Genomic DNA, 9,430 nt, shown 5'->3' with positions numbered 1-9,430 from the left:
CCAAACTTGAGGACCTAGAGGGCCACATGTGGCCTTGAGGAGACATGTTCTCCACCCTGTCCTAGCCCCTTCTGTCCTTAGAAGGAAGGGATAAAGGGCCACTTCATTTTAGAACACAGCTCTAGTATTTCCTTCAACAGAGTCCCTATATTGCCTCAGCTGTCCCACACTTAATAAAGAAGAGAGGCATGACAAGAAGGGGCAACAGAAGTTTTAGAATATAAATTATTTTCAAAATGTTAATGGAGAGAAATATTGGAGAAGATTATGAGTCGGAGCGAGTGGATGAGGTAGAGAGGAAAATAACGATGCGGAAATCTTGAGGTGACACTCAGTAAGCTGTACCATTCTAAGAATATTTATAGGTGCAGTTGGGAAGGGAACAAATAGATGAAAAATGGGACAAATTTGCTAGCATTTCCATAGTGACCAACTTTTCTTTTTGAATTCTTTATGACAATGGAGCAACCAGCAAAATTAGGAGAATGGCAAAAGTTAATTAGCATTTAGGAAAAGTAGCCCTCTGAACCCAACAGACCAAGCTGGCAAGTCTCTCTAAGATCCTGAATATACTATTTTATTCCTTTAATTTGAGCAGTTTACAAATGGAACATGTGATTCCAACATGGACCCAAATTTTCATAGTCACAAAAGCTGAAGAAACTGTGAAATCTCCATGGTGGCACATTGTCCATTATCCCACTCAACATTTTAAAAATCAGCTCCTTTAACTCATTACCAAAACTATGGGGTGGTGGGGTTCGAAAACCTCATCACATGGGAGAGTGGGGAAGGCTTCAGAAGGTGTGTTTAAGGATGTGGCTACCACTGGTCTTTTGACATAGTTTCATGACATTTGAATTTCTCTGTGCCCAAGATCCCAAGTAGCTTACAGAACAGCTAGTGCAGGAGATATTCTCAATAATATGTAGACACCAAAGGAAGATCATCAAGGAGTAGTGGGTGCCTTTGGGCTTTATAATTCTACTGTACTAGCTCTCTCTACTGTCAGCATCATCAGCTCTGCTTCATATTGCAGGGGCCAATTTAGGAAGATCATTCTAGAGGTTCTGGGTTTTCCAGCATTTATGTATTTGCGATCTCAGACTGGGAGAGAAGCTGATAACTACATAACTACTCTTGACTGTTTGAGACCTCAATTCAATTACCCCGATTGTGCTAAAAGTATCACACCTAAAGCTCTTCTCTTTTGTCATCCTGCATGGATTAGATTTGGTGGTAAATGTGACCTGATCTCCCTACAAATACCTGGGGTGAATAGGCTCATATCTATAAGGATAGGGCTAGTTTCCTTTTATCTGTTAGACTGCAGCAAGTTTGCAACAGAGCTGTGGCTGGCTGCTGCTTTTATACTTTATTGCCAGCTGTTCAGAACAACTACAAGTCATATGCCACAAGGCGTATGTGTCCAGAATTTTTCTCATTTTTCTCAAAGATTTTCTTTTTAGCTTTCTCTCAAATCCATCAAACAACTGTAGGAAAAGAGTGAACCCCGTGTATAGAGAGGCCCACCAGTGGCGAGGGTTGTTGATATGTGGCTTGAAGGGAAGCAGAATAGACATCCCTAGTTTTTCTCCCCCCCCCCCCCTTCTCCAAGGGCGGGAGACTTTCCTTCTTGCCAAGAGAGGAAGGAGGAGCTGGGGGCTGGAGGCCACTCTCCTCTCCTCAGAGAGAGGGGGTTCTGGACTAGAATTGTATCTGCCTACTCCCTTAAATATTGTTAGTCTAGACCTAGGAGATATGATTGCGTTCAAGCTAACTTCTGATCAATTTATTATTAATGGGGCAAGGGGTCCCCCAAACTGTATATTCAAGGCTTGACTCCTTGCTCACCAAATACCAGTTCCACAATGAACACACAGGAATAGTGTAGAGACCCATTTATCCAACTCATAGAAAAGCAGAAATTGGAGAAGGTATGCATAGGAGATATATACCAGACAATAACACAGCTGAAGAAAGAGGTATTGTCCTTGATCTCACCTGAAATCTTTAGTGTAGCAAGCTAGAGATAGGGACATGATTGAGACTGCCACCTCCACACATCTTCCCAGAATCTTTTCCTTCAGTAGCCTGAAGTGGGATTGGCTTCTCTCATCTTCCTTCTTGAAGCTGGAAGACAGAAGCACTCACAGTGACTCAATACTTGAAGACTTGAAGCTTGAGGAGTCCCAAAGGAGTCCCTCTTTGATAATGGGGTTCTCATTTAAAGTGTCTCCAAGGGAGATTGGTCCTGAAGAGTCCCAAAGGGGGACTGCCTTTGGAAAGTCCCAAAGGGGACTGGTCAAGAACTGAAGCTGTCTTACCTCTCACCAATTTTGGCCTGCCCTCCATGCAAGGAGAGAGTCTCATATCAATGGACTTTGGGAAAGCCAGTCAATAAAGCCAGATGTACAGAGGATGCCCTGGAAAAGTTGGAAGCTTTCCAGTTTCTGTTGACCTTGGGAGAAACTTCCAAGGAGAAACCAGTTATAAACACAGAACAGATGGAGAACTAATTAGGATTCCAAGTCCCATGAATTTGTCCTAAAATGTTGATTTGAGGGAATATTTCTGTCTGCTTGTCCCACTTGCCAAAGTGCTTTTTTGGGGGGAGGGGCATGCCTCCCGCATACACACCACAATTACTAGTTATAGTCCTGGGGTAAGGTGAGAATATCATCTTTATTCTAAGATTCTTTCCCCTATCCTTCCTAATTTTAGAATTAATCTACCTGGATGAGCTAAATCATTCATTTTTTCTAATCCTAGGCTTAATCTCAGCCAATCAAGAAGATTCTGGATTGAATAGCAGTTTTGTTGCTTATCTATCCATGTTATTATAAATTCACTTAGCAAGCTTACTGTCCCACCAAAGGACAAACAAGGAAAAACAGATGAGGAGATGATGAAGACAGTCTCTCTCTCTCTCTCTCTCTCTCTCTCTCTCTCTCTCTCTCTCTCTCTCTCACACACACACACACACACATACACACACACACACCCTGGCTCTTACTATATATTTGTTTGACATTTTGTTTTGCTGTTTCTGGTCTAATATGTGTTTTTCTCACACAAAATCCTTCAGAGAAAATGCATTTTAGATCCATAGCCTACTCCTGAAGGCTAAGTAGGAATCAGTCATTACCTTTCTATTTTCAGAGGTGGATAACAGAAGCCCAAGGGTAAAATAACTCACCTGAAGTAACTCAGGGAGCCTTAAGCGGAGAGGTCGGGGACACTAATGTTCATCTTTTCCATTTCTGATAATTATGGCTCTGGTTCACAGGCAAAAACTAGGTAGCAGTGTTCTCTTAGAGGGAGAAAAGTGCTGATTGAGAAAAACCAGCAATGATAGTATGAGTTAGAATTTATAGAGTACTTACTTGAGGTTTCCAAAGCACTTTACAAATATTATCTTATTTGTTCCTCACAACCATTCTGGAAGATGGGTGCTATTATTACCCTCCTCCCCCAATTTAAAGATGAGAAAACTGAGGTAGGCAGAGATTAAGAGATTTACCCAGGGTCTCACAGTGTCTAAGGAAGGTTTTGAACTCAGGTCTTCCTGGCTCCAAGTTCAGCTCCGTTCACAGGGAACATAGACACATCCTGGCTAATGCACTTAATCAGTTTTTATAAAAATGGAACTTTAGTCAAAACAACATTCAACAGAAACAATGTTATTAATGAGAGATAGGTTATAAGTACGCCAATACTTGTGCAGAACACTCTGTGAGGGAGACCCAGGAGGTCTGGGAATGAGTTAGTCATCGGAGCTGTTAACCTTTCTATGTCATGCACTCCTTTGCAGGGCTAGTAAAGCCTATGAACCCATTCTCAATCGATCAGTAAACATTTATTAAGCACCTACTAAATGCCAGGCACTGTGCTAAGCACAAACCTTTTTCAGAATAATATTTTTAAAATGCATAATATAAAGCACATAAGATTACAAAGTAAACCAATTACATTGCAATAAAGTTATTAAAATATTGAAAAAATAAAACCCCACCCCTACAAATTCATTGACCCCAGGCTGAGAGTCCCCGTGGAACTAGACTACTCTGATCAAGAAGAAGCTAAGTTCTCCAGAGTGTCTGGGTACCTGTTGGCACAAGGGAATCCCCAGGAGGGTGAAGGGCCAAGTGGATCAGAGTCAAACTAGGACCAGGAACACTAGAATAAAAAGGTAATGATTGATTTCCAGCTGACTTCCAAGATTGTGCTAGGGAGCAATGTTGTAATGTGTTTTATGTGAACAGAACAACATGGCAAGCCTCAAAATAGCAATATAAAATGTTGAACAATAGTGAAAGCCAGGCTTTTCTTCATCCTCTTGGAATGGAGCAAGGGTGGCGAAAAGCACAGAGTCTGTGCAACTAATTTGTTGCTGTAGTTGTTTAGTTGTGCCTGACTCTTTGTGACCCCATTTGGGGTTTTCTTGCAAAGATGCTGGAGTGGTTTTCCATTTCTTTCTCCAGCTCATTTGACAGATGAGGAAACTGAGGCAAATTGGGCTAAGTGACTTGCCCAGGTTGCACATCTTATAAATGTCTGAGGACAGATTTGAATTCAAGAAGATAAGTCTTCCTGTCTGTAGACCTCCCACTCTATCCACTGTCATACCTAGCTGCCCTAATGGCAAATTTAAAAAACAACAGAAGAATTCATTGAAAAAATCAGGCATGCTGGGGCAGGGTTGAGGAGACAGTGGGGAGCGGGGAGAGACCCAGATGAGAGGGATATGTCTCAGTGTTTGGGAATAAGGGGCCACCTAATGCTGGAGTTTCACTGTGTTGTAGTGAGGGCTTGGTTATAGGACTATAGATTGAGAGCTAGAAGGGGACCTCACTCCTTCCTCATAGATTATAAAACTAAGGCCTCAAAAGGTCTAGTGACCTGGCCAAGGTGACCCAAATAGCAAGTGTCAGAGGCAGGATTCAAACCCAAGTTGTCTCTCTCAATCCAGAATTCCCATGACACCGTGCTATGTATTAATGATGTTACTGTAAACCTTCCTCATTTAACTATCAAGCAGCGCCTGATCCTAGTCACCAAAAGGCTTGGGCTCTGGGACATCCCACCATGATTCCAGGGCACTGTGTGCTCCACTCCATTGGAGGAGGGGTCAAATTCTCTATGGTTCTCAAAGAGCGGATGACCTCCTGTCTTCCTTTTCTGTTTCATTTTGGGAGATTGCATTTGTCTTACTGGTATAAATATTATGAATAGCTATGTGGCTTAGTGGAAAGGGAGCCAGGCCTGGAGTCAGGAAGACTCATCTTCTTGAGTTCAAATATAACCTCAGACACTTAACTAGCTGTGGGACCCTGGGTAAGTCACTTAATCCTATTTGCCTCAGTTTCCTCATCTCTAAGATGAGCTGGAGAAGGAAATGCAAACCACTCCAGTATCTTTGCCAAGAAAACCCCTTATAGGGTCGTGAAGAGTAGGACATGGCTGAATATTACTGAACAACAACATAAATTTTGTGGTTAGTGGAGAGTTATCCAATCAGATTTAGCTCTTAAGCCTCAACCAATCAGAAGCTCCACTTCCTTTCCAAATCTACCGTATTTTACTGAACCCTATTCATATTACCTTGGCATAATGAAGTAGGTGTCTCATTAAATGCACATACATACATGAATAGTGAAGAACTCACCAGCAGGAGAAGGAGGCTACCTTCTTCCAAATTAATTATAATTACCAAATTGATTCATAAGTCCCCTCACCACCTCTTACTTGTTATAGGTTGTGTGTTGTTCATGGCAATACAGGATTTCTTCTGTTGGTACAGCATGTTTCTGAAAAGTTATGTAGCTCATTAAAAAAATCAATACTATTTCCTTGTTGACTCTGATTTTCATTTGTAAATTAATCTTGTCTTACTTTGCTTTCTGCTTGTTCATGAACACAAAGGGATTGTTGGCAGCATTCTGTCTTCAAGTAGGTCTATATATCTGCCTCTCTTTCAAGTGGTTAATGAATGGGCTGTGTAGATTAGTGGCCTCCAGTGGATATGTGGAAGACCCCTGGGGGCTGCAGAGTTATTGCAAAGGGTCTATGAATCCACACTTGCACCAAGCACTGCCATTTTGATCTTTATTTAGCTCTGAAATATGTAGCATGACTCAGTATATTAAAAAATCTAGGAACTGAAAATGAAAGTCCATAGGCCTTCCAAACTATATTAGTTCCTCTTGTAGCTGCTGGTGGGTATGTAGGAAAGTCAATGTTTGCCAATACTTCTCTCAAATCCCCAAAGTTTATTTTTCATATACTTAATAAATAATATGTCACATTCATAGACATATTACTATTTTCCAAATTAAAGTCAGCCAAAAAGAGAATTGAGGAGGTGTATTGCACCATGAACAGGCTGAATCACATTAACAATGAAGAATTGCACAGGAGGGTAAAACATGTCCTTGCATAAAGGGTATCAGCAGAAAGATGTATGATTGGAAATACAGATGGGTTGTTCACGGAGCAAGCAGCAGTAACTGACAAGAGGGCCTCCATGTTCCACTTGTATCCACAAATAGGAAGAAATATAGAGGAAAGTTCCCTGTATATTGGATGAACCTCATGAGGAATATTTTTGGGAGAGTCTGAAACAGTGTCAGAAAAGATGGGTAGGTGTGGATGAGTTGCAGCCTACATAGTAATCATAATAATCAAAATTTCTATAGTGTGCACAATATGCCAGGCTTTATAAATACTGTGCTCAGTGCTTTATAAATACTATCTCATTTGATCCTTACAACATCCCTGGGAGTGAAAGAAATGATTATTTCTCTCCCATATTAAATAACCAATTATTGGGGAAATCTGTTTTTTCCCCCTTTTTTTTTTTGTATTTCAAAGTCCAGTCTTTCAAGGAGATCTCTGACCTTGCCCAAAATTTTATCCCACCTAGACCATTTTATCTAGGTGGAATTGTTGCTCAACCCAATTAGAAAAATCTTACAAAGAAAATCTAATCTGGGTGAAATCCAGCCCATTGGGTGATCAGGCACATTGCCCCAGCCCCTCATTAGAATAGGTCCACCTCTCATTATAATATTCATTCTTCTCATTAATTGTTGATCAATCAGATTCGATTGCCGCTTGTTGGGAGCACCCACTCTTCCAAGGGCACATGAGAATTAAGAAGCCTCTATGACACATCTTTGTCTCACAAGAGGCAGCCCAATAACCAATCCTCTTATTAGTTAAATACTAGCAATAATTAATAACATGATTAATTGCCCAGAAATTATGTCTCTTGACCTTTTTATACATCACAGTTGGTGGGTTCTATTATCTTCATTTTGTAAATGAAGGAAATGGGGTAAACAGCAACCAAGTAACTTGCCCAGGGTCACAACAGCTAGTAAGTATCTGAAGCATCTTTGGACATTGAAACTGCATCCATGAGATCACAGATTCAACAAAGTAATGAAGCATTTTTCAAATATATGTGGCCACTGCTGTAATTGTAGAATACAAATTTATTTGAAAGCATTACTGAATTCATTGAAGCTTTCTGTCATCAAATGTTTTCTCAGTCAATGAATGCCAATAGTAGAACTACAGTCATATCGATCCATCAAGAAGCATTTTTTTAAAATCACCTACTATGCATGGGGCTCCATGACTTATTCTCAGATGTGAAAGGTGACCTAAGGTGAATCCTTTTGTAACATGAATAATCATCTCCTACAGCTGGACTTACCTACACTTTATTCCCTAGATCATTTTGCCTTGCACATATAAGGTTAGGATGTTTTCTCTAAGAATTCAGGAATCTGAGGGCATCTAGAATTCTATCAGCACATGTCTGTCTCAGCATTAACCACAGTCTTCTCTGACAAGTAGTGGGGTATGGACTTTGAAACACAGCCAATTCCTGGGAGGCAATATATCTTCTTCGTATGATCCTAAAAAGAATGTATCTGTTTTCCATTAGTGCTTTTTGGTTTAGAGAGTCTGCATTTGGGTTCTCTAGATTTTCTGCCCATTTCTCTTATATGAGTCATGCTCTTTGTGGTGGGTCTCAATAAGAGGCTATTTGTGTTGGAAAGTGGCTTCTGGAAATTATCATTTTCAGCAGCAAAACTGCTTAAACAAGTGATTATCACTTGCATCCAAATGTTCCTCCTTGCATTGGTGGAAAATATCACATGGTGCTAAAATTGATAATAGCCTAAATAAAATGTTTGTTGCTATTCCTTGCTCACTGTTCAAGCAGCTGGCAATAGGCAATGTTTTACATTAGCTTAATTTACTTTTTCTGATGCTGTTTTATGCAAAGAGCTAGGAACCAAAGCTCATTCTTGAAGAGGACCTGGAAAAGTTCTCTATCTAAGGGGCAGCTAGGTGGTGCAGTGAGTAGAGCACTGGCCCTGGAGTCAGGAGGACATGAGTTCCAATCTTGACTCAGACATTTGGCACACTCACTAGCTGTGTGACCTTGGGCAAATCACTTAATGCCAATTGCCCTGCCTTCCCCCTCCAAAAAAAAGGAAAAAGAGAAGTTCACTGTCTATCCCTTGGTCTCCAGGAAGGACAGAATGAAGATGCTAGGACATATGTGGAGCTTTATATTGTAGAATAAACAAAAGTTAAGTCAGGCTGGCCAATTTTTACCTGTGGTACTCTTTGGCTTTCTGTGGGAGGGCAGGAGATAGTATCTCTGTAGGCATCATTCCTTAGGGCTTTGGCCTAATCCTAAGTCATTGTGGTCAGTGAGGCTTGTACGCATGAGGTTAGGATGTCTTCACTAGAAATTTGAGAATTTGAGGGCAAATGCAATCCTATAATTATGTCTGTCTCAGCATTATCTGCAATTGTCTCTTACAAGTTGGAGGTGGACAAGAATAGGTTGATCTTATGCATCACTGAAGGTTTAGCAGGCACTGGGAAATCACGAACAAAATCTGAAACTCAAGTCCAATTCACAACACCCCAAAAACGTTGATGTTGGAACCTCGAACTGACTATTTTATGTTCCTTAGGATTATAATTTTTACTTTGCTGATGTTTATTCCCATAGCTAGTTCTTCCCCCACTCCTCCTTTGGAGACACAATTTATCCATATAAACATAACAAAATACAGCAAGGAGAGATTCCTCCTTCTTCCTTTGCTGAATGGATAGTCTAATCATTTTAGAGGTAGTTGGCTGGTCTCATCCAGTGAAGCACTGAGTCAATTCCTTTCCTCTTTGGCAAGAATCACATTCAGTCATTTCAGCCTTGTCCAATTCCTCATGACCCAACTTGGGGTTTTCATGGCCAAGATACTGGAACTGTTTGCCATTTCCTTCTCCAGCTCATTTTACAGATGAGGAAACTGAGGCAAACAGGGTTAAGTGACTTGCCCAGGGTCAGATAGCTGGAAAGTATCTGAGACCTAATTTGAACTCAAGTCTTCCTGAGCTT

This window comes from Trichosurus vulpecula, chromosome 4, assembly GCF_011100635.1.
Source record: "Trichosurus vulpecula isolate mTriVul1 chromosome 4, mTriVul1.pri, whole genome shotgun sequence".
Taxonomy (NCBI): domain Eukaryota; kingdom Metazoa; phylum Chordata; class Mammalia; order Diprotodontia; family Phalangeridae; genus Trichosurus; species Trichosurus vulpecula.
This window is presented reverse-complemented; position numbering follows the sequence as displayed.